The sequence below is a fragment of the Callithrix jacchus genome, chromosome 4 (assembly GCF_049354715.1).
Source record: "Callithrix jacchus isolate 240 chromosome 4, calJac240_pri, whole genome shotgun sequence".
Taxonomy (NCBI): Eukaryota; Metazoa; Chordata; class Mammalia; order Primates; family Cebidae; genus Callithrix; species Callithrix jacchus.
This window is the reverse complement of record NC_133505.1, coordinates 90,516,873-90,541,011: the sequence shown is the minus strand read 5'-3', so window position 1 is coordinate 90,541,011 and position 24,139 is coordinate 90,516,873. Positions and strand designations below refer to the sequence as shown.

Below are 24,139 nucleotides of genomic sequence, written 5' to 3'. Positions count from 1 at the left end.
AACCTGAGTCTACACTTTATGTTCAGTCTAAAATCAAGGACACACTTTCAACCTTTCACCTTCTGACTCTGCTGTGGAAGGGCCAGGTCAGCCTCCAAACAGGAACACTTCCAAGTGACTGGTATTTTTTATTGGTTTTCAGTATATGATATTGAAGCACTTTATTGTCTAAAAGTAATTATATTTATTTGAGACTGTTACTGGAGGAAGGAAAATAAATATCCAGTGGACCTTTATAAAGTTTTAATATAACTTTGTGTAAAATATTAAAAAACATACTTATCTCCACTTTTCATACTCTTTTTGGCTCACTGTATAAGAAATATTTGCTTTCTATTAATGTGCATTAGAAGTTCTTATGTGCTAAGAAGACAATAACAACAAAACTACTATTTTCAAAGACTTAAAAACCGTTCTCTTCCTTTAATCACAATTTATTCTTTCTTGCTTTCCTCTGAGTATATCAAGCCTGGATTAAACTAGACCAGACTTTTTCAATAGTTGTTATCTTGTTTTAATAGAAACAAAAATTGTATCCTACTTTCTGAGAGCCTGTGTGATACTGACCATCTTACATGATGATCTCTCTGTGTCTCAGTTTCTTCATCTATAAAATAGGAATTGTAATCATGCATATGTCACAGTGTTGTAGGAAAAAATAAATGTGCTAATATATAAAGACTTAGAACCCTGCCTGGTACATGGTAGGCACTCTGTGTATAGGCTGTTATAATTATTATTGTTATTATTTTTCCAAAAGGATCTGATTATCTTGTATTTTGTTACACAGAAATACTGAGCTTAGAGATCCCTATAGGCGCCACATTGCTTGGTGACTTCACTAATGCTGTTCCCTCCCTGGAATTACCTTCTTCAGTCTGTGGATCTATCCAAGCCTGTTTCATCTTGGCAAATATTGTTCAGCTTATTTGGCAAATATTGTTCAGCTTATTGTTAACCTCTTCCAGGAGGGCTTCCTTGATGCCCTCCTCCTGTCCCATGTGGAGATCCTGATCTCTTCCAACTGTGTTATCTCTTTATTTTGAATCTGTGATGCTGAATTATTATTTATTTGTTCACATTTCTGTCTACCTTCTTGATGTTAGGAACTGTGTCTTACTCATTTCTGTATCCCTGTTGCCCAGTACAATGACTGCCTGATTCCAGTGGGTTTTCAATCAAGCTTGTGGAACTGAAGTATTGCTCAACAGCATAATGTTCCTATAAAGTAAACAGAAGCAAATTAGAGGCCATATATTCGACAAAGAATTAGGATTTTAGTTTCCCTAAAATTTCTGATCTGGGTAAGGAAAGCCAGAAATATATAAAACATCTCACTCACCTTTAAATTAATCTCATTTAATCAACAATATTTATTGACTAGCTGCTCTGTGCTTAGCCCTATTCTAGTTCCTTGGAATACTAAACAGAAAAAGAAAAAGCAATTCCTACTCTCATGAGGCTTATGTTATAGAAGAAAATAATAAATAATAAGTAATAAGTACATAAAGGAATAAACTAAATGTAAATGAAAAGTAAATTATAGAGTGAATTAGAAAATAATAAATGTTATTGAAAAAGGAGGTGAAAAAAGGGGCTTGGGGAAGTGGGTTGTGAGACAGGAGGAGCAGTCTTTTGCAACATCAAGTAAAGTAGTTAGCACTGGCCTCACTGGGAAGGAAAATCTGAGCAAACATTTGAAAGAAGTGAAAGAGTGCACTAAGGACATACGTGGGGAAGAGCGTTTCAGGCAGAAGAAACAGCCAGAGCAAAGCCTGTGAGGTAGAAATGTGCCTGGTATGTTAAAGCCAGCCTGTGTGGCTCAACTGGCATGGGAGGAGAGGAGAGTAGGAGATGATATCCCAGAGGTGACGGGACCAAAGCATCAGTTCGATGTCTTTCATGTTCAAAAGTTCAAGTATAAGAAGTCTCAGAATATTGTTTTGAAAAATAAAATACCCTCTGCAAATGTTGCATTGTATTTGAAAAGCCATCTAGGGCAGCTAGAATTCTCAGGGAAATCTGGAAAAAGACAAAGAAACTCAAGCAGCAAGCCTAAAGGAAATAAGGCAGTGAAAAGAGAAATTTAATATGTTTTGCTTCTGTTATCTTTTTATTAGACCTGAAGGAAAACTTTGTTCATAGGAAACCTTATGTAGTTGCCTGCAGATGCAATTTTTGTGCTTGAAGCCTAAAGGCTTGAGAAACAGAGGAAAGGAGGTTCTTATAGTCATACTTCAAAATTAGCCAGGCTAAGGAAAATGCCTGTGAGCCTAAAGATATTTCTGATTTTCATCACAGGGCTGTCAGTAGTTTGTACAATGCCAGCAATGAGTAATTTTTCCTTAACTTTGGAATATATTTATGTTATGGAGACGTACACAACTCTAGTAATGTTTAACAATTAATTGTTTAATTCTTTCTCTCACTAATATTTATTAAGTGCCTGCTATGTGTCAGGCACTGTTATAGACACAAAGAATGTGGTCATCATTAAAACAGACAAAATTCCCTTTCCTTATAGAGTCCAAAATCAAAGAATGTCCAAAATATGTGTTAGGTAGTAGAAAGGGCTATAGGGAAAAATGAAGCAGTTTCTGGGGACAAGTACCAAAAGCAAGGGTGTTAGGAAGATTGCTATTTTATACAAAACAGCCAGAGAAGGCCTCTCTGACAAAGCAACATTTGGCAGAACCTTGAAGAAAGTAAGGAGCGCATAATTGGGATATCTGGGTAAAAAGTATTTCAGGACAATGAAATAGCTAGTGCAAAGGGCCTGAGGCAGGAGAGCATATGAATGAATAATGCTTTATGGCTTAGCGTTCACTTTCATTCATATTCTTTCTCTTATGTCATCATAAGATCCTCGGGAAACAGAAATGGTAAGTATTGCTTCCCTTTTTTTTGGCCAACGAATGGAGTAAGTAGCAACAGTTTGGTCAATAATGCCAGTAAGTGGTGTCACAAGAACTAGAGCCCAAGTAATTCCTAAAGTACTGCTCAGCCATGCACTTACCTATGTGCATGGTGCCTTGACAAAGCCAGATGTGCTACAGGGCCTCTCAGGAGCCCTCAGGTATAAGCGAAGTTGCAGGTAACTGATGTCTGCAGGATGTGCACAGCAGTTGGATGCACAAAATGCTTGATATGGTTTGGCTGTGTCCCCACCCAAATCTCATCTTGAATTTCCACATGTTGTGGGAGGGACACGGTGGGAGGCAATTGATTCATGAGGGCAAGTCTTTCCTGTACTGTTCTTGTGATAATAAATAAGTCTCATGAGATCTGATGGTTTTAAAAAAGGAATTCCCCTCCACAAACTCTCTCTTTTTGCCTGCTGCTATCCACATAAGATGTGACTTGCTCCTTCTTGCCTTTCTCCATGATTGTGAGGCTTCCCCAACCATGTGGAACTGTGAGTTCTCCATTAAACATCCTTCCTTTGTAAATTGCACAGTCTCAGGTATGTCTTTATCAGCAGTGTGAAAACAAACGAATACAATTCTCATAATTGCTCCTGATTCAGCCTGAACAATACCAACAGACACAGGGGTGGCATATGTCTGCCTTCAAGGGATACCCTGTTTAAGACCCCCTTCTGAGTTCCTATTTCCTGACCTAGAATCCAACTCCTCCCCTGATGCCTGGGAGTGAAAACACCCTCCCTTCTGGGGAAATCTGACCTCTCACCCACAAAAGTGTGGTCTCTTGCTCTGACCCCATCAGGGCAATAGCATTAGATCACAGTATTCCAGCAGCCGTACCGTTTCCAGGCCCTGAGGGATTCGGCCTTAAATACCACCACATGTTGGACATTACCAGACCATCCCACTTGCGCTTTGCATAGCCTGCCCCAATTCCCTTTTTATAGTGGCTTTTCCTGCATGAAGGAAAGGTTATGCCTGCATAGCCCTCCTGCAGCTTTATCAGTCTCAGTTCCTGAGGCCCTGTCAGCAACTGCTCAAACAAGAACACACACACACACACACACACACACACACACACCCCTCCACGGAACACACAGTAATATACAGGCACCCTCACAACTTCATTATTAAGTTTAGGTAACATTTATATAAACCATCATTATAGTTTGTCTCTCATATATGTGTGTACAGCCATGTACATATATACATATGTATCCACACATATACATATTCACATATTTAAACATGTGCACATACATGCATGTGGACACATTCTCAAGTGGCTAAGCAAATATTCATTTATTATTAATTGTAATTAATATTTATCATGTCTCACAACTGGCATGGCAAGTAACTGATTTGTATATGGGACTGTTTTAAATTATACAACATAGTTATTAAAATAAAAAATTCTTGAGCATCTTGCATTTAACTAGGGAATAAGTGTTTCAAAAATAGCAGCAACTCCCCATGATAGACATTGGCAGCCTGGCTTCCCACTCTCCTCTTTCTCTGGGGTTATCTAACTCCTTAGAATGATTCATGTGTCAGTTTTGCAACAGTGATTCCTAGAATCCCCCTGGTGACTTTTGGCTGCTTCTTTTTCATGTCTTAAATTTTTATTTATGTGCTTTATATATAAATTAGAATTTTTGGTTTCACGGGGCAAGTCCTACAACACAATAATTAAAATACCACACTATATTCTCAGGCCACAGTTACAAACAGTAAGTCAGAATATTTTTCTTTGTTTTCTTTTTGTCCTTTGCTATTGTTTACTAGTATACTGTGAATTTGTAGAGAAATTTTACAGAGTGCAAAGAACAGTTGAAATTGTTGATTTTCCAGGTAGTTTGATGAATATGAGCAGCCAAGGTAATGTATAAGCATGAAAGGTATTCAGTGAACCCAGACTAAGCATCAATGCCATACCCCCTACAACCACCCATTTTCCTCCTCAAATTATGGGTTTGGACTCTTATCCAGTGTTCAGTCTAGAGTCTGAACATAACCCTGTAACTGAGTTGTGGATAATAATATTTACCCTCAGAGCCACCAGTGACAGCCTATAACAATGTGAGATCTCAAGAGATTCAAATTTCCCTATATTCATTATTTGTCCTTAGTTATGAAACATGCTGACTACCTAACTTTAATTTGGGGAGCTTCTCTGGTCAATAATATGAAGGCTTTTATTCTCATACAAATTATTAGAAACATGATGATTCTGAATTCCTTCCCTGACGCATGGTACTTCTTCCTGAAGTGTTAGATCCCTTCCTCCTGTTTGTTGTACAGTGATTTAGAATGGACATCTAGGAGATAATGGGATGTTTTGGTAGAGGTGTTTTTTTCCAGGCATTATACACTTACTATTCTGTTTTATCTCCAAGTCCTTAGTGATAAATGTCAAATGAAGAAAATCCTAAAATGACTAGATATAATTTAAATGCATTAGGTTGATGTTGTTTAAAGGAATGAATGAGTGTAAGAGGGAAAATAGGGCACTGATGTTTTCGTGAGGGCAATGCTTATTAGGCAACAGTTTATCAGTTGGCAAAGGGAGGTACTTGTTCAATACTGGTGCTTTATTCTAGCCAAGAGGAAAGGAAAGACTGAAAGATCAAGGACACAAATGAAAAACAAACATAGAAAGCTGCAAAGTTAAGAACACTGAGAGGAGGAAGCCACAAGGGAACTGGATTATATTTCAGAGTTTAAAAAAAAAAACACCCAAAACCTACAATCTGTCTTGTAAATTAATTCCACACTTAATTTTTGAAATTCTTTCTTATTTTTCCAGACTTGAGCCAATATAAGTGGGATGAAATGTTATAGGGAAGTGGCAGCCAGACATATAGTGGTAAACTAGTTTACTTTTACAATTTCCTTTCATATGTAGATTCAGCACTGCCTTTTCCTTTGTCATTGCTTACAAAGATCTAAGCTTCCTTCCTAAGACATCATCTTTTATTAATCAGCTTATGCACAACAAAGTCCAAGGGACTGGAACTGGGTTCAGACAGATGTTGATAAATGTCTTAAGTTTCTTATAAACTAAATCAAGGCCAGCCATGTTTTATTAATCAGTTAACCTTCATACACACTTTGTCCTCTGTATATTGTCTCACACTTTATATGCCATCCTGTTTACGCTGCTTATCCTGAGTCAATTCAAGACAGTTAGCCTTTATTTAAAAAGACATGTTTCTACATATATTTACTGGCCAACACAAACAGTCATTTACAAATGCATATTTAGCAAAACAGCATTAGGTGTTAGACAGTGAAGAAAAGGACCATCATGCACTTATGAACTATGTTTATTTTATCTGCTAACCAGAATCAGAATATAAATCTGGTCGAAAGCCTGCTGGTAGAAATATTATGAACTTATCCTTCAGTACCCTTATATCTCCACTCAGAAAGCCAAGAACATACTGAAAAAACACATTGCTTGGTTCCATCTTACATTTTCTTTTAAAAGATTCTTACCTGGGGCCCAAAATAGTAAATGTAAATTGCTGCAACAGCAAGTTCTCTTCCAGATAGTAGCTACAGTGATTATATTACTTCAAAGCATATTATAAGAATAAATAAATAACCAAGGCAGAAAGAATAAAATTCATGCTATAGAGTGAACTATATATATAGTAACAAATAATCTTCAGGTATAAGCTATGGTGTTAGCATGATGTCAATGATTATTTTTTCCATCAAAACCTAGGGTAAAGTTCTTAGCTAGAGCAAATTACCTGCCTGTCATAATTTGTATCTCTGCACTCTTCGATTGTTCCATCTTTGGGCCTTCTATACATGTTGACCACATGGGTATCCTACTCTGGTCCATTCTGTGCCCCATCTTGTAGCAGAACTATTTTTGATTGTACAGAAGGTCTCTCAGCTGCAATTGCTTCATAGCTTAGAGAACAGGCCTCTACTACAAATACACAAGGTTCTGGTCTATACGGTTTTACTATTTTTATTTTGGTACCCAGTTCCTATAGCTGACTACAGATGATGGAGAAAGAGCAGGCATTGAGTGTTCCCTCTCACAGTCTCCCCGAGCCTGTGAAATGATCTTTCTTTCATCTGTGCAATGGTGGGAGGAGTTTTCTGTACCTCTTTGATTTTAGTTGCAACAAGAACACATATGAATTAAGAAGTGCCTGAAACATTCTGTCTCATTACTCCAATGCCTATTTCTCTTTGGCTGTTTCTCCTGTTTTCTTGCTACAAAAATACCCATTACAAAGGAACTCTCTGCTCCAGGTGGACACTGGGCATATCAGTCAGGGATCAGTGTTTTTCTTAAGTGTGTGCCCAAGGTTTGCCAACTTATAAGAGAGTTGCCTCCAAAGTGAAAGATAAAGTGGTTCTCACAGCATAAAATATTTCCTGAGTAAGCAAACTGATACAAAGATTAGAAACTGAAAAAAAAAATTTCTCATTTTTTGTATTAATAATATGTCAATAAGTAGTAAGCATTTATAGAATAGTGTATAGAGTATTTGGCATTTTGCTTGCTACTAGATTTTGGATCTAGGACTGTAGGTAAGAAAAAAATATTTTTGGCAACTAATGTTTTGGAATTTTAGAAAATAGGCATGGGTAATATGACTTTAACATCATAGCCTGCTTTGATCTAATTTATGCTGTATGTTAATGTAAGATAAAATATTTTCCCCATTTTATAACACTGATTAATTTTTTACGAGCATTAAATTTTTAAAATTAGGCAGAACTTACATACAATAAAATGTCCAGAATTTATTTTCTTTTTCTTTTTTTTTTATTTTTGAGGTGGAGTTTCACTCTTGTTACCCAGGCTGGAGTGCAGTGGCGTGATCTCCGCTCACTGCAGCCTCCGCCTCCTGGGATCAGGCAATTCTCCTACCTCAGCCTCCCGAGTAGCTGGGATTACAGGCATGCGCCACCATGCCCAGCTACTTTTTTGTATTTTTAGTAGAGACGGGTTTCATCATGTTGACCAGGATGGTCTCAATCTCTTGACCTCGTGATCCAAGCGCCTCAGCCTCCCAAAGTGCTGGGATTACAGGCGTAAGCCACTGTGCCCCGCCAGAATTTATTTTCAATTGGAAGACAACTAAATAACTGTATTTACTTGTGTAACCACCATACAAAACAAGATATAAAACTTTCTCATCACCTCATAAAATTTCTCAATGGCCCCTTCTACTCAATTTCTACCTCACCTGGAGCAATCCCTTTCTGATTACTATCCCTACAGATAGGTTTTTTCTGGTTTTGGACTTTGTATAAGTGAAACTATGTAGTATGTATCACTTTTGTCTGGTTTCTTTCACTAAATATAATATGTGACATTCATCCATGCTGTAGTTGGTAAGCCCGTTGATTTTTGTTTTCAAAAATACCATGAGTCTTGTGCTGAATCACAAAATACTGAGAAACTGGAAAGTATAAAATAATAAGTTTTTTATATAGTTAAAAATTACCTCCAAGCTTCTTTGACCCTAACCCTCAGCCTAGTTTGAGTCTCCTGGGTGATGACAATACTATGTGGGACCCTGGTCTTTCTGGAAAAACCTCCAGTATAGAGAACCAGTCATTACAAGAGGTATCGAAAGTACCACAAGCTCATACTTTAAAAAAGATTTAGAAACACTATTTAAGTTTTCCTGTGATGAGAAATTATTCTTCATAGTTTTAATGTGTATGAGGGGTTATTGTGAAGACAGGGAGGAATTTCCTCAAACAAATATTTTGCTCATATTTGAGTTTCATTTCTGAGTCAGAATATCTGCAGTTCTAAAAGAAGAACCCTGTTTCAAACTGGTTGACTCCTGTGAATTATTTGCAAATCCTAATCATGTTTCTTCAAGGATAGCTTTCTATATTTGATGTAAGAAAGACTGTCCAAAAGTTCATCAATTTTACATGTTTTCTAGCTCCTTCCTTACTCTATAAAGTTGCAGAAATTTACTTCAAGTCTGAACTATGTTTGAGCCGCTCGTCATATTGTCCTTAACTGTTCATGTGATCAATAAGGTAGGTTATGCTTTGTTTCCTTGAGTAGGGAAGGAATTAACGTTATTAAAAGTACCAATAGATCAGTCAGCTTTCTTGTTTCCTCTGTGTAAGGGAATTTCTTAAAGAGATAACTCTCACAAAACCTTTTATTCTGACCTTTCTATCATTGTTTATGATAATATTTCCATTCAACTAATTTAAAAGTAAACAACTGCAACACAAGTGATAATGACAATCTAAACACTATTTTGAATACACTTAAGAACTTTGGAAAATATCAGAAAAACAAAAACTTTAAAAAATAATTTTATATATTACTAAATATATATCAGGACATAGGCCATCAAATCAAGACAATTATATCATGTGTTTCTTAAGAATGAGGGCTTCTGCTTCCTCCTCTTCCCTTTCCTCCTCTTTTCTGCTATTGCTTCTTCTCCAAGTGTTTCTTCTTTATGAACCCTTCTGGGCTTTAGTTTGTTACTCATAATGTAAGTTCCATGTCCATTTGTTCTCTGCCTCATCTCAACAACCTGACATGTACTAGATGCTGAATAAAATATTTTGCCTAAGCATATGTAGTTGATGAGTGGCAGACACAGGAGGAAGCCTGGCTTCTGTCTAGATCTCTTATTCCTTATAACCATATCAATTGTATTTATCTGCTAAGACTCTTGCCTCCTCTTCAGCACAGCCACCACTGATTAATTCTAGACCATCACCTGGGTTTCTGCAATTTGTTTCTGAACTTGTCTCCATCACTTGCCTCCTCACAGTACATCCTCCACAAGGTCCCCAGAAGAGTTTTCTAAAACTCAAATTTGATCATGTCACCTTCCTGTCTACACGATATGATGGTCTCCCAATATAAGATGAAAGTATAAAATCCTTCCCATACCTATAAGCGCCTATACAATCTCTTTTCCACCTCTCTACCCTCATATTCCTTCTTTTCTCTCACTTCTCAGTGTTGCAGCTCAGAACTACTCATATATATGAGAGCCAATTGTTTAAATATACCTTGTTTCCTGCTTTGTCATTGTTGCTGGGTTTTTTCGTTTGTTTTCCTGAAAACCTAACACCTGTCTGCAGATAGCTGATTACTGTTCCATTATTTAAGACTTCCAGGACCTCCCCTGCCCCTCCCCAAGCACCCTGGGTCCTCCTCTGTCATCCCCCAAACCAGTGACATCACCTGCGTCTCTGTGAACCATGTTAGCCCTGGCCTCTCAGTCTTCTACTCCCCTTGTCCCAAATTTTCCTCTTATCAAAAGGACTCTGTGTGTTTGATCTAATCAACTTCACTTCCAAATTCATGGACCTCTTCCTCTCCATTTCAACAGTACATTTCCAAGATGCTTTATAGCATCTTATCACTGCCTGAACCTCATGCCACTCTACAACCATTAACTTTATTGTGTATCCAACTTCAATCACAACTTTCCCCCCTTTGGCTTTCTCACTCCCTCTCATTACACTTGCCCTTTTATCTCATGACCTCGAAACTTTGGCTGCAACTTTTCTAATAGTCTGCCCATCCACTTGGCTCATGCTCCTCCACTAAAGAATAGTTTATGTTACCTGAATACACTCCCTCAGAGCCCATTCAAACCATTAACCTGCAGTTAAGGTTAGGCACCTATTGCTTCACTAACTCTGTGGAGCAAATACCACCAAACCCCTCTCGATTAGTAAATCCAATAGGCTCTTGTCAATCCTTATGTTTTTCATTTTCCTGAGGCTTTTATCTTCCCCTGATGCCTCTCTTTCTTGGTTTATTTACTACTGTTCTCCCCTGGTTCTCGCTGGTACCATCCTCTCAGTCTTCTTCAAGCATTTGTATTCCTGGGGAACTGTCTTCAGCCCTCATCACCTCCATGGCTTCAACTATTAGTCACACATTGATGATCCCAAAATGTTTGCTATTAGTTCAGATTTCTCTCCTAAGCTCAGATTTGTATGCACCATTGTACGCTGTACTTCACAAGAAACTCAAGCCCAACAAATCCAAAGTTGAGCCTGTTACCATTCCCTTAAAATTTTATCTTCCACCTGCATTTCTGTTGTTATTGTTATGAATTAACTGAAATGCTCTCCACCCAACAACTCAAACCAGAAATGGAAGGATCTTCATAAACGTCTCCATTTTCTCATTCCCTACATTGAATTAGGAATCAAGTTTTTCTCTTCTGCATTATTAACATCTCATGTTGTCCCTTTCCCACTCCCACCACTGTTGTTCCAACCTACTATCCCTTGCAGCAGTGCCTGCAAACTTATTTCCCTACCCCTAAGGCTCACACCATTCCAGCCCTTTTTCCTAAACGCAAATCCAGTCCCATCTATCTCCTTGATCACTACTCTGTATAACTGTGGCTCCTACCTTGGTTGCATGTTAGAATTACCTAGGCAGATACTCCGCATCCGGATTGAATTGGTTAGACTGGGATTGGGATATTTGTTGTTGTTTTCTTAAATCCCCAAGAATGCTATTGAAAAGTCAAAGAAAAGAACAACTATTCTACAAAATAAACTTAAAAGGCCTTTATTTAGACTTGCAAAGTACTACTTACTGCTTCATTTTCATCTTTTCTGACTCTGTTCACTCTATGAGTAACTGTGTAAAATGATGTAATTTCCTTCCCCATTGCCCTTGCTAACACTGTTTCCTCTGTCTAAAACTCCTTTTCATCACTTGTCTGTCTGAAAATACATATTCATCTATCAAGGCTCTGATCATGTCACCTGTGATGGGCTAAATTATGTCACAGAATTCATATGTTGAAGCCCTAATCCTAGTAACTCAGAATGTAACTGGATGTGGGAATAGTGTCATTAAAGAGAAAATTAGGCCAGACATGGTGATTCATGCCTGTAATCCTAGCACTTTGGGAGACCAAGGTGGGCAGATCAGATTGCCTGAGCTCAGGAGTTCGAGACCAGCCTTGGCAACATGGGAAAATCCTGTATCTACTGAAAATACAAAAAAATTTTTTTAAATAGCTGGTGGTGTATGCCTGTAGTCTCAGCTACTTGGGAGGCTGAGGTATGAGAAAGGCTTGAATCCGGGAAGTGAATGCTGCAGTGAGCCAAGATCACACTACTGCACTCCAGCCTGAGCTACAGAGAACAACATGATCCCCCCCACCCCCGCCAAAAAAAAAGAGAGAGAAACGAAAAAATTAATTAAAGCAAAATGAGATCCCATGGGTGTGCCATAATCCAATATGACTGGTATACTTTATCAGAAGACGAGTTTAGGACACATGAGCATGCACAGGAACAACCATGTGAGGACACAGTAAGCAGGTAGCCATCTACAAGCCAAGGAGGGAGGTGTCAGAAGAAACCAAACTTATCAACACCTTGATCTTGGACTTTTGCTTCCAGAATTGTGAGAAAATACATTTCTGTTGTTTCAAGCACCTAGTCTATGGTACTTTGTTATGGCACCCCTATCATACTAATACATCACATGTATATAATCTTTTCCGGGACCACTCCTTCCCTCCAGGAAGTGTTGGCTTCTTCTTTGTTTCTGCCTGTATTCTACACCCTTGCAAGCTTATAGACCGGCAGGCATAGCTCTTTACTCTTCCTATTTGGCTACTGCTTTCAAAGGGCCGGGACTCTAAGGCTCAGGAAATAGTTATCTCCTCTCAGTTGCCTTTGCCTTAGTAGGTGATAAAGTCAATAACTACTTGTAAAAGTGAACTAGATTTGTGGAATGGCTCAAAGGGAGAAGTGTCCCTCTATCTGACCTCATTTCTTATTTGGGCTCTAGAACAAAATTAACTTCTGAGGTGTGCCAAGCCTGCACATGCCACTCAGTCACTCCACAAACTGCTTCCTCTGCCAGCACTGCTTTCATCTCCCTTCTATAGAAGGCTGACTTCTCACTTTCCCTTAGATTCATCTCAGGAGTTCCATCCCTGGAAAGCCTGCACTGATCATCAGATTGGGTGAAGAAGGTTCCCAAGGGTCTCCCACAGTAGCTCTTGTTCACCCCAATTAAAACATACTCGATTAATTGTAAATGTTTGTTTACTAGACTGGGTACCCTTAGACTGTGGGTTTTTGAGGGAACATAATATATCTTCTTTTCTTTCTTTCTTTTTTTTTTTTACAGATGGGGTTTCACCATGATGGCCAGTCTGGTCTTGAGCTCCTGACCTCAGGTGATCCACCCACCTCAGCCTCCCAAAGTGCTAGGATTACAGGCGTGAGCCACCGCGCCCAGCTAATATATCTTTTTTTCTTCTTATCTTTGTGTTTTTAAAGCCTATCACAGTTCCAGCATGCAATAGGCACTCATTGAATAATTCTTAAAAAACCCTGGCTCTCCCTTAAGGTAACATGGAATAAGAGTTAGAGTTGGATAGAATTAACCACTTAATGATCTGGAAACTAAAACCAGTGCCTCCCTAACAATATGTATTAGACAGGGTAGGCTACACAGCTTGCAACAAAAAGGCTTAATTCCACCCTAAGTCTTCTGAGTTCTGCTTTACACGGGGACTCAAGCTGAATGTGATGATTAATACTGCCTATCAACTCAGGCTGAATGTGATGGTTAATACTGAGTGTCAACTTGATTGGATTGAAGGATACAAAGTATTAATCCTGGGTGTGTCTGTGAGGGTGTTGCTAAGGGAGATTAACATTTGACTCAGCGGGCTGGGGAAGGCCTACTCACCCTTTATCTGGTTGGGCACCATCTAATCAGCTTCCAGTGAATATAAAGCAGGTAGAAGAACATGAAAAGGCAAGACTGGCCTAGACTTCCAGCCTACATCTTTCTCCTGTGCTGGATGCTTCCTATCCTCAAACAAGCTCCTGGACTCTAAGTTCTTCAGTTTCCAGACTCAGACTGGCTCTCCTTGCTCCTCAAGCATGCAGACAGCCTGTTGTGGGACCTTGAGATTGTGCAAGTTAATACTTAATAACCCCCCCTTTGTATGTATATATCTTCCCTATTAGTTCTGCCCCTCTAGGGAACCCTGATTGATACACTGAAGGAGCAGCCTTCATCTGAAACATGGGCAGTCATTGTGACAGAGGCAAAAACGAACATGGCAAACCTCAGCCTGACTCTTAAAACTTCTGCTCAGAAGAGACATGATACTTACTCTCAGACTCCACTGGTATATGTCAAAAGGTGACACCTGGGCTAAATAAGGAGGAATCTAAAGTCTTGACAGAGAGAAGGGCACCAAATGCAGGTAAACAGAGTAAAACCTATGATCCAATGATTGCTAGTTCTTATTATGAACTAATTTTTAAGTCAGTTTTTGTTATTTTTAAAAGTATATTTATATCTTCCTCTTCTAGCCAATGTAGAGTAACAGGGGCCACATTTACCTTTCTTGCCGAAACAGTTAAAAAATCAGATAAAATATGTTAACAGTTTTCAAGATATTGGACATAAGGTAAGGAAGGTGAATGATTCATTTGGGACAGGAAACAAGTAAGGTAAGTCTTATGCTTGCCCAGGTTTTCAGGCTTGAGGGCATTTCCAGTCTGTGATGCAAAAAGGGGGAATAAAAGTAGAACCCAGCAAAATCCCCGAGTTGGGAAAAATGATCTGAGAATTTGGAGAGACAGAGAGCTACAGTTAACAGTGCAGAGTAATGGAGAGTACAAAAAATTGCCAAGATCCTCAGAAGGCTGCCCTTGAGTATTCAGCAGACAGCGTATCAGCAGTTTCATGCAAGGAAACTGACCAAGTCCGGGTAAAAAGAATCACCCAAAGGATGAGGGGGAACAGTGGCTGGAGCTCCTCTAGGACCAATGCCATTCACACTTGTAGAATGGAGTATCTTTATGTGGCATTGAGTACAGGACTCAGAAAATTCTTGTCTCAATAGTACAAAATAATTATCTCCATAATAAATGCTGCTGTTGCCCCACCTAAGAAATCATGAGAGCAAAACCTGAGGGAATCAAACTGTTTCCCAAGTCACATGACTACTTTCCGTAACAAAGCTGAAAAATATTTATAGGAATTCAAAAATATCCAGCATCTACCAAGATAAAATTCACAATGTCTGGCACCTAATGGAAGTTTCAGGTATCAAAAGAAACATTAAAATATGACCATATTACAAGAAAGGTCTCAAAGTGATAACCTTAGTTTCTTTGCACAAAAACTCGAAAAAGCAAGAAAAAAATTAAACTCAAAGCAGAAGAAATAAGATAATAAAAATCAGAGTGTAAGCCAATGACATAAAAAGCAGATTAGAGAAAATCATTAAAACCTGTTTTTCTTAAGAAGATTAATATAGATAATAAACCCTTATGCTAGGATTCACTAGATTACAAGATACAAAATTGAGATACAAATATCAATTTCAAAATTTTGAAAATTGAAATAATTAAAATAATTCCACTTATAATAGCATCTAAGTTATGAACTACTTAGAAATAAATCTGACAAAATATGTGCAAGATTTGTACACTGAAAACTATAAAACATTGCTAAGGGAAATTAAAGAAAACCTATATAAATATGGATTTATACCATGTTCATAGGCCAGAAAACATGGTATTGTTAAGATGTCAATTCTTATCAAGTTGACCTATGTATTTAACTATATACAATCACAATCAAAATGCCAGCAGAGTTTCTTTTTATTTTTTTTAACTGACAAGCTTATTGTTAAGTTCAGATAGAAATGCAAAGGACGTAATCAGCCAAAATAAATTGGAAACATAAGAAAAAAGTTGGAGCACCAACACTACCTGATTTTATGATTTATTGTAAAACTACAGTTATCATAACAGTGAAACATTAATAAAGATAGACTAATGAAATCAAATAGAGAATTTCAAAAAAAGTGCAAGGGCAGTGTATTAGAAAATGCTTTCAACAAATGATGTTACAATCAGTTATCCACAGATAAAAAATAAATTTCAAACCATACTCACATGTACTTTTTTTTTATTATACTTTAAGTTCTAGGATACATGTGCAGAACATGCAGGTTTGTTGCATAGGTATACACATGCCATGGTGGTTTGCTACATCCATCATCCTGTGACCTATATTAGGTATTTCCCTTAATGGTATCCCTCTTCTAGCTCCCCACCCCTCGAGACCCTGGTGTGTGATGTTCCCCTCCCTGTGTCCATATGTTCTCATTGTTCAACTCCCACTTATAAGTGAGAACATGTGCACATCATACATTTAAAAAAATCGAATGTCTAAATATAACACCTAAAAGCATAAAACTTCTAGAGGAAAACAGGAGAAAATCTGTGACCCTGGGTTAGGCAAAATTTCTTACATAAAACACTAAAAGCACAATTCGTATATGATAAAAATGATAAATTCGACTTCATCAAAATGAAAAAATTCTGCTTTCAAAAGATAAGAGAATGGAAAGATAAACTGCAGATTTGGAGAAAATATTTGCAAATCATATATGTGATAAAGGACTTGTATCCAGAATATATTAGGAATTCTCAAATCTCAATAATAAAAAAACAACTTTAAAAAATGAGTAGAGTCAAACACTTTTCAAGAATAAAGTTAAGTTGAAAAAGAAATATGAAAAATGTTCAACACCATTAATCATTAAGGAAATGTGAATTAAAATCACAAAGAATTACTTTTTTTATTTTTTTTTAGGGAGGAAGGCAGGAAGACAGGAGGGGAGGAAAGGAGGGAGGGAGCCAGGGAGGGAGAGAAGGGAAGGAAGGAAATCAGGCAGTGAGAGAGACATTGCCGACCTGGATCTAGAGGTCTACAAGTTGATTTCTTTCTTTTTTTTTTTTTTGAGAGAAGGAAAGGAAAAAAAGAAAGGAGTGAAGGAGAGGAGGAAAAAGGAAGAAAAAGAGGGAGAGAGAATGGAAACATTGCTTTATTCTAAAAAAAATGTGGGTATTAATAATGGCCAATCAATATTTCATTTAAACCTATGAGTAGGTGTGATGTGGTATTGACAAGAATGTATATTTTGTGTATTTAAAGTGGGGAGCTCTATAAATATTTATTAGGTTTACTTGTTCCGGATCTGAGTTCAAGTCCTGGATAGCCTTATTAATTTTCTGTCTCATTGAATCTAAGTCTCTATGTATCTGGGTGTTAGGATCGTTAGCTCTTATTGTTGCATTGATCCTTTTACCACTATATCTTTGTTGCTTTAAAATCTATTTTATCAGATACGAGAACTGCAACTCTTGCTTTTCATTTATTTATTTATTTTTGCTCTCCATTTGGTTGGTAAATCTTTCTCCATCCCTTTGTTTTGAGTCTTTGTGTATCCTTTCATGTGAAATGGGTCTGGATGTAGCATACAGTTGGGTTTTGGCTGTATCTTTTGATTAGGGGATTTAGTCGATTTAAATTTAGGATTACTGCCATTTGATGTTAACTGGCTGTTTTATTTATTCATTGATGTAAATTCTTCTTTATGTTGATGCTCTTTACTTTTTGGTATATTTTTAGAAAGGCTAATACTGGTTGTTTCTTTCTATGTATAATGCTTCTTTCAGAAGCTCTTGTAAAGCAGGCCTGGTGGTAATAAAATCTCTGAGTACTTGCTTGTTCATAAAAGATTTTATTTTTCCTTCAGTTGTGAAGCTTAGTTTGGCTGGATATGAAATTCTGGCCTGAAGGTTCTGTTCTTTTAGGATGTTGAATATTGGCCCCCACTCTCTTCTGGCTTGTAGAGTTTCTGCTGAGAGATCTGCTATAAGTCTGATAGGCTTGCCTTTGTGGGTAACCTGACCTTTCTCTCTGGCTGCCCTTAGTATTTTCTCTTTCGTTTCAACCCTGGTGAATCTAACGATTATGTGCCTTGGGGTTGCTCTTCTTGAGGAATATCTTTGTGGTGTTCTCTGTATTACCTGGGGTTGAATATTGTCCTGCTTTGCTAGTTTAGGAAAATTTTCCTGAATAATATCCTGAAGAATATTTTCCAGCTTGGATTCATTCTCTCCGTCGCATTCAGGTACACCTATCAAACATAAATTTGGTCTTTTCACATAGTCCCACATTTCTTGGAGACTTTGCTCATTCCTTTTTATCCTTTTTTCTCTAATCTTGTCTTCTCGTTTTATTTCATTAAGTTGGATTTCTACCTCTGATATCCTTTCTTCTGCTTGAAAAATTCAAGTGTTTAAACCTGTGCATATTTCTCGGAGTTCCCATATTGTATTCTTCAGTTCCATTAATTCACTTATATTCCTCTCTAAGTTGTCTATTCTCATTAGGATTTCATCAAACCTTTTTTCAAAGTTCTTAGTTTCTTTACATTGGGCTACAACATGTTCTTTTAACTCAAAGAAGTTTCTTATTATCCATCTTCTGAAGCCTGATTCTGTTAATGGGATGCACTCATTCTCCATCAAGCCTTGGTCCCTTGTTGATGAGGAATTGTGATCCTCTTTAGAGGGAGAGGCGTTCTGATTTTGAGTATTCTCAGCCTTTTTACGCTGGTTTCTTCCCATCATTGTAAATTTATCCACCTGTCATCTTTGTAATTACCAACTTTCAAATTAGGTCTCTGAGTGGACGTCCAAGTTGTTAATTCCCAGGGCTGAAATATGAGCAACCCACTGCGCTGGCCAAAACAGCAGCGTTAAGACTGATGGTGCTTTTCTGCCCAGGAATCTTCAGTCTGGCTTCCTTGTTGAGTCTGTAATAGGCGACTCTGCCTTCCCGGAGCTCCAAACGTCTGTCAGAAGGGGAACCCATCCCGTTGATTCTGCACCAAGAGCTGCCGCGCCAAGGTGCCAGCGAAACCGCTGCTCTGGCCACAAGAGTCATGCTGGCGACCCGTGGGGCTCCTCCACTGGGAATCTTCTGCTCCATGAGCAACAAAAATTTGTCTGAAAGTGTGGTGTCCTCTCGTTCTCTGCGCTTTCACTGGGAGCTGCAATCCCAAGATGTTAGCGATCAGCCATCTTGGATCGTTCTCAAATCACAAAGAATTACTACTGCACTTTCATCAAAATGGCTAAATTAAGAAGACTGACCATATTAAGTGCTGATAAGGATGTGGAGGAACTGGAATTCTTATACATTGCTGCTGAGAATACAAAATGGCACAGTCATATTGGAAAATAGTTTGTCAGTTTCCTAAAACATTAAATATATACCTATCATGGGAGCCAACCATTCTATTCCAGATATTTACTCAAGATAAATGAAAGAAACTATTCATACAAAGACTCACATATTAATGTTCACAATAGCCTTATTTGTAATAGTCAGAAATTGGTCAAACCCTATTGTCCATCAACAGATGAATGGAGTTAATGGATAAACAAACTCGCAGACCCATGCAATAAATTGCTATTTAACAATAAAAAGAAATGAACTATTGATAAATACAACATAGATGAATTTCAAAATAATTATGCCAAGTGAAAGAATCTAGACTGAAAAAGGAGTATATACAGTTTTATTTTATTTATTTAAAATTCTAGAAAATGTGAACTAATCTATAGTGACAGATGTCCAATCAGCAGTTGCCTGGTGGAGGAAAAATGGGTGGGAAGAAGGAAAGTACTGGAGCAAGAGGTCACTTCTGAGAATGATGGATATGTTCACTATCTTGACTGTGGTGATGGTTCTATTAGCATATACCAATGCTCAAACTTGTTAAATTGTATGGTTTATCATATATTGATTATACAGAAATAATGTTTTTAAAAGTGGAACTAATTGAGCAATGGTTGATAAAAATGTATTTATGCTAAATTACACATGGAATGAATGAATAAGTTCTGGTTATCATAAATATAACATTAAAATGCTAAAATCCCCTTTACCCACTTATTCAATTTTTTATGCTCCATCAAAGAAAAACAGGTGCACATATGAATGAGATCATTTCCCCCCTACCTTTAATTACAGTTGTTTTTTTTTTTTTAATTATGGACCAGAAGGATAAATGACCTTCAAGGTTACAGCTACTTTCTACTTGAACTAAGACAGGGACTCTGCTTGTCCTGAGCCAATGTTCCAGGGGCTCTCCACACACAGTTCTGCTATCTTGTATCATAATTCTGAATTGAAATGTTGAAGAAGCCAAGGATCTGAGTAATGCAATTTAAATAATTTCCCATTAAAGAGGTTGAGGTTTTTTTAAAAAAAAAAATCCATGGCTGTTTCAAGGCCTGCAATATCTGGGGAACTGACTTCTACAGAACAGTTTGTTTGCTGATGCTGATGAGTAAATGGGGTATCATTGTTCAACAGTTTATTTACAAATGAAGCTATAGAAGCATAAAATTGAGAACTGTTCTCGATTAGTTATTCTTTCATGTTTACTCAGTCAAGTATTAAATCTTCCAAAATCATGAATCTCCTTTGGGAACAAATCTTCTGGTTTTGATAGTTTCCACTGTTGGAAAGTTTTTATTGATATTTGGCCTATGTTTTTTCCTTTCCTTACTTTTATTCTACTTATCCTATGTAGATCAGGCCCTATCATTTCCTCCAAATGCTTATGCTTTTCAGCTACGTTATGACTCATCCTAGTCAACATTTAGTCAGGCTTTCCACAGGCACTACCTTAGTATTTTTATGAACCTTATTCTCTTTGCTGGAATAAGTCTCTTATGATGAGATACAGTATTCTGGCCATAATCTCACTATACTTGTAGAAAGAGGGGCTAATTATTCTTGTGTTGTCCATGTTATTAAGTGTAATATGTGAAGCCTAAATTTAAAAAATTTTAAAAACCAAAAGAAAAAACCCTTGAGTTTTTCCTTTCATGTTACATGGTATACTTCTGTCAATGTTTAGCACACTAACTTCTCTGTTGTTTTTTTTCCGCTTACTAGAACCCACTATTAACAGGTTTTATTTTTCAGATCACATTTAACTAAATAGATAAGTTGCTGTATCTGTCAATATTTTCATTTGTTGCATTTAATGTATTTTTTTAACTCTTAAATCCCTCATCTGTTAATCTGAAAGAATTCCTACCTTGTAGAGATGTGCACATAGTAAAAGAGAGCAATACACCAAAGACAGCACAATATTTCCCATGAAGCAGGTGCTTAATAATCATTACCTCTCCCCGCCATATTGTCATTTTTACTCCCTACCAGGGCCTTTCACCATCTTAAATATTCCATGTACCACTTGGGCTATGCCTTTGTTCCCTGTGGCTGGCTGCTGATTGACACTATGGCCCTTTCATTAGCCCCTTCCCTTAATCAGGTCATTATTTTCTTTTGTTTACCGACTTCAGCCTTGTTGTTCAACCAAGTGCAGTTTCTCTGATTCAAACACATTTAAATTCATTTGTCAGTAAAACCTCAGGAGACCATACCGTGTCCTTTACTAAAATTCCAATATAACATCTGCTGAATCTTAGAGTTCAAGCCAAACAGAAGTTATAAAGTTTGTATGGTTTAAGTTGTTATTTGTAAACTCTGGCTGTATACTGCTAATGATTTGGGTTTTTAATAGGTATCGAATTTATTTTATGTAATTCATTTCTTCTAGAACATAGACACAAGTCTATTTTTAACATAACATGGCCCTTTTCTAATTATAAAAGTAGTACTAACTCATTATAGAAACTGAAAAATCAAGAGAAGTATAAAGAAAAAAGAAAAAATCTGCAATCACATTGCAGAGATAACTCTGTTAACATTTTGGTGTATTTTGCTCACATATATTTTATCCAAGTTGGATATATGAAAATATATTCATATTCATTTTTATGAAACATTACAGAAGATTTTAATGATTACTGTTTTGTGCCTTTAATCTTCTGTCTTCCCTCAATTTTCCACAATTAATTTTTTTTAATGTAAGGCAACAAATATTTAACCTCCTTAATGTAGCATACACTGAAATCATTATTCAGCAGCCAGTATAAGCACATATTGCAGCTCAGTGGACTTTAAAGAATCATGGCATTACTATAGATTTTAAACAGAAATATAATTTGTGGATTTTTATTTTCAAATATTTCTGCTTTTCATTAGGGCCGCCTTTGAAACTCATGATTACATTCTAATGATTCTTAATTTCTCCATTGTATTTTTCTTTTTATAAATCTTTAAAAGATAAAAAAAAAATAGCCAATCCAAAATTAGATGACATAAGGAACAATTTTGTTTTCACTGTCTTTCCATAAATTAACTTGTCCTAATTTTCTTTACTTATAATACCAAAGACCCTCTTAATCTTGCAGCAACATCCCATTCATACTTTGGTTTTGCTTTAATCTTCAACCCACTTTTCCACCTCATCCCCCAATGCTTTTATTAATGCATCTTTATTATGCTGAGCATGATTCTTTATCATCAATAAGTTTTTCCTAATGTTTTTGTACTTTCAGTAAATTTCAACTAAGTGGACTGAACACAGATGCTGCTTTATTCTTATGACTGACTACATGAACTTATCTGTATATCTGAAACATTCTTGAGGGGCTGTATTTTAGCTCTGGAATGATTAAAAAGCTTGTAGAAAGATGAGTGGTTCTAATCAGTGCACGAGTGTCTACATTATCGCAACATTTAGTGTGTCTATTGTAGGGAGAAAAGCTGTTCCACTTTTCCTCTGTTGTTGTTTCTGAAGCCTACACTTCATTGCTTCAGACTTGAGTACTTCACTGCTACAGCATTTCCTATCATACAGTATTGCATCTGCGCTCCTTCACATTCTCATTCCTGTTGTGAGGAATCTACCAGGCTTTAACATTTATGAGCACAGAAACTGGATTTTGTTCTTTTCTGTCCCCAGCATCTAACCCAATGCCTGGCATTTCTATGCTTGAATTGAAATGAACCATCAAGTACAGTTAAACTCACTTTATACCTATCTCCTTTACTCATTAGAAATCATTTCAGATAAGTAAATTAAACATCATTATAGAAAGGTCAACGTACCGTGGTGTGATTTAAGTAGGGGGCTTGGGAATTAGCTGCTCTAAATTAGATTCCCACTTCCTCCACTTACTTTCTTTGTGAACTTGGGCAGGTGACAAAACTTTGTACCTCAAATTTTCTGTGTACAAATGGAGATAATCCTAGTACTTAACAGCACAGGATTGCAATTAGCCGCACACTTTCAGGACAGTGCTGAGCATGCAGTACATGCTCAATAAATTTTGACAGCAATTATTAGTATGGAAGGTCTGTAATATAGCACAAGGGCATACGCTTTTACACTGAACTATATCCAGTGTAAATCAGTATAGGCTAAATGTAAGGGAAATGAAAAGAACACAGCATCTCAAGAGTATTTCTGGGTATATACGTTTTCGTCTAAGAGGAAATGTTGAATTTCCTCTTAGACGAAAACGTATATACCCAGAAATTCAACATTTCCTATTAGATGAAAACATATATACGAAGGAAGAGTGGATAAGGTCTTTCTTTCCAGATAAGTAAGACCAGAGAGATTGCACACAATAAAAATCAATGCCACTGGTATCCCCTGATTAAATTCTGTCTCTGTTTTCGTGCTTCTTCCATGGTATTTGAAGCTGAAATCCAGCCTCTCCATCAAGAATGTAGACTCCTTGCAAGATGCCCAAGTCTGGGTCATAAATTCTTGATGAATAAATAAAGGAATGAACTTGGATTATTCCCATAACTATTTTGGACTGTTATATCAGTCCCATAGTAATTTGAAAAATAAAAAATGGGTTTAAAGAGTGAGCATATTATCAAGATAGCCACAGTGTTTTCTTTCAACCCTGAATAAATTCACTGGCCAACTTTCCCAACTAGAAATGCGACGTGATTTCTGTATGTAAAGGCTTTTCTGTCTCTTTGGTTTCATTTACTACTTTCTTTACCTAGAATCTGCCACAGACCAACAACTAGAGTCACATTCTTAAAATCTTCAAAAACGTTGGAGAACTCCAGGTCCCTAAGCACAAAATGGATGGTTTACTCTGTAGGCACAGATGTTAAACTTAGAGCCCCTCAGGATGTTCTCCTGGGCTCCGTGATGTCACAAGGAGGCAAGTGAGCGCCTTCCTTGAATGAATGTGCTTAGCTTAATAAAGAACTGTGTAAGAAATGAACTATTTTCCTAAAAAGGCCATTACCTCTTGAAATGCTATTGTTCCTAGGAAAGTGGACACTTGGACAGAATTTTTTAGACAAATGTCTGATTCGGTGCTGCTGGGTGATACATGCTGTCATTACATGGTGAATCTGTAGTCCTGTCTTCATCCAGAATGACCACAGAAAAAGATCTTAAATGATAGCACAG

At 37.2% G+C, this 24,139-nt stretch overlaps 1 long non-coding RNA gene across 5 annotated transcripts in view; it reads right to left on the bottom strand.

Moving 5' to 3' along the window:
• LOC118152905 (uncharacterized) overlaps positions 1-24,139 on the bottom strand; it is a 169,302-nt gene that overhangs the window by 18,095 nt on the left and 127,068 nt on the right. For 3 of the 5 annotated variants that reach the window (XR_013534863.1, XR_004741913.3, XR_004741915.3), the window contains one exon: positions 393-1,221. This is a non-coding gene — a long non-coding RNA (uncharacterized LOC118152905). Of the gene's footprint in view, positions 1-392; positions 1,222-24,139 lie in introns of those variants that run through there. The other 2 variants (XR_004741917.3, XR_004741918.3) reach the window with 1 other exon arrangement.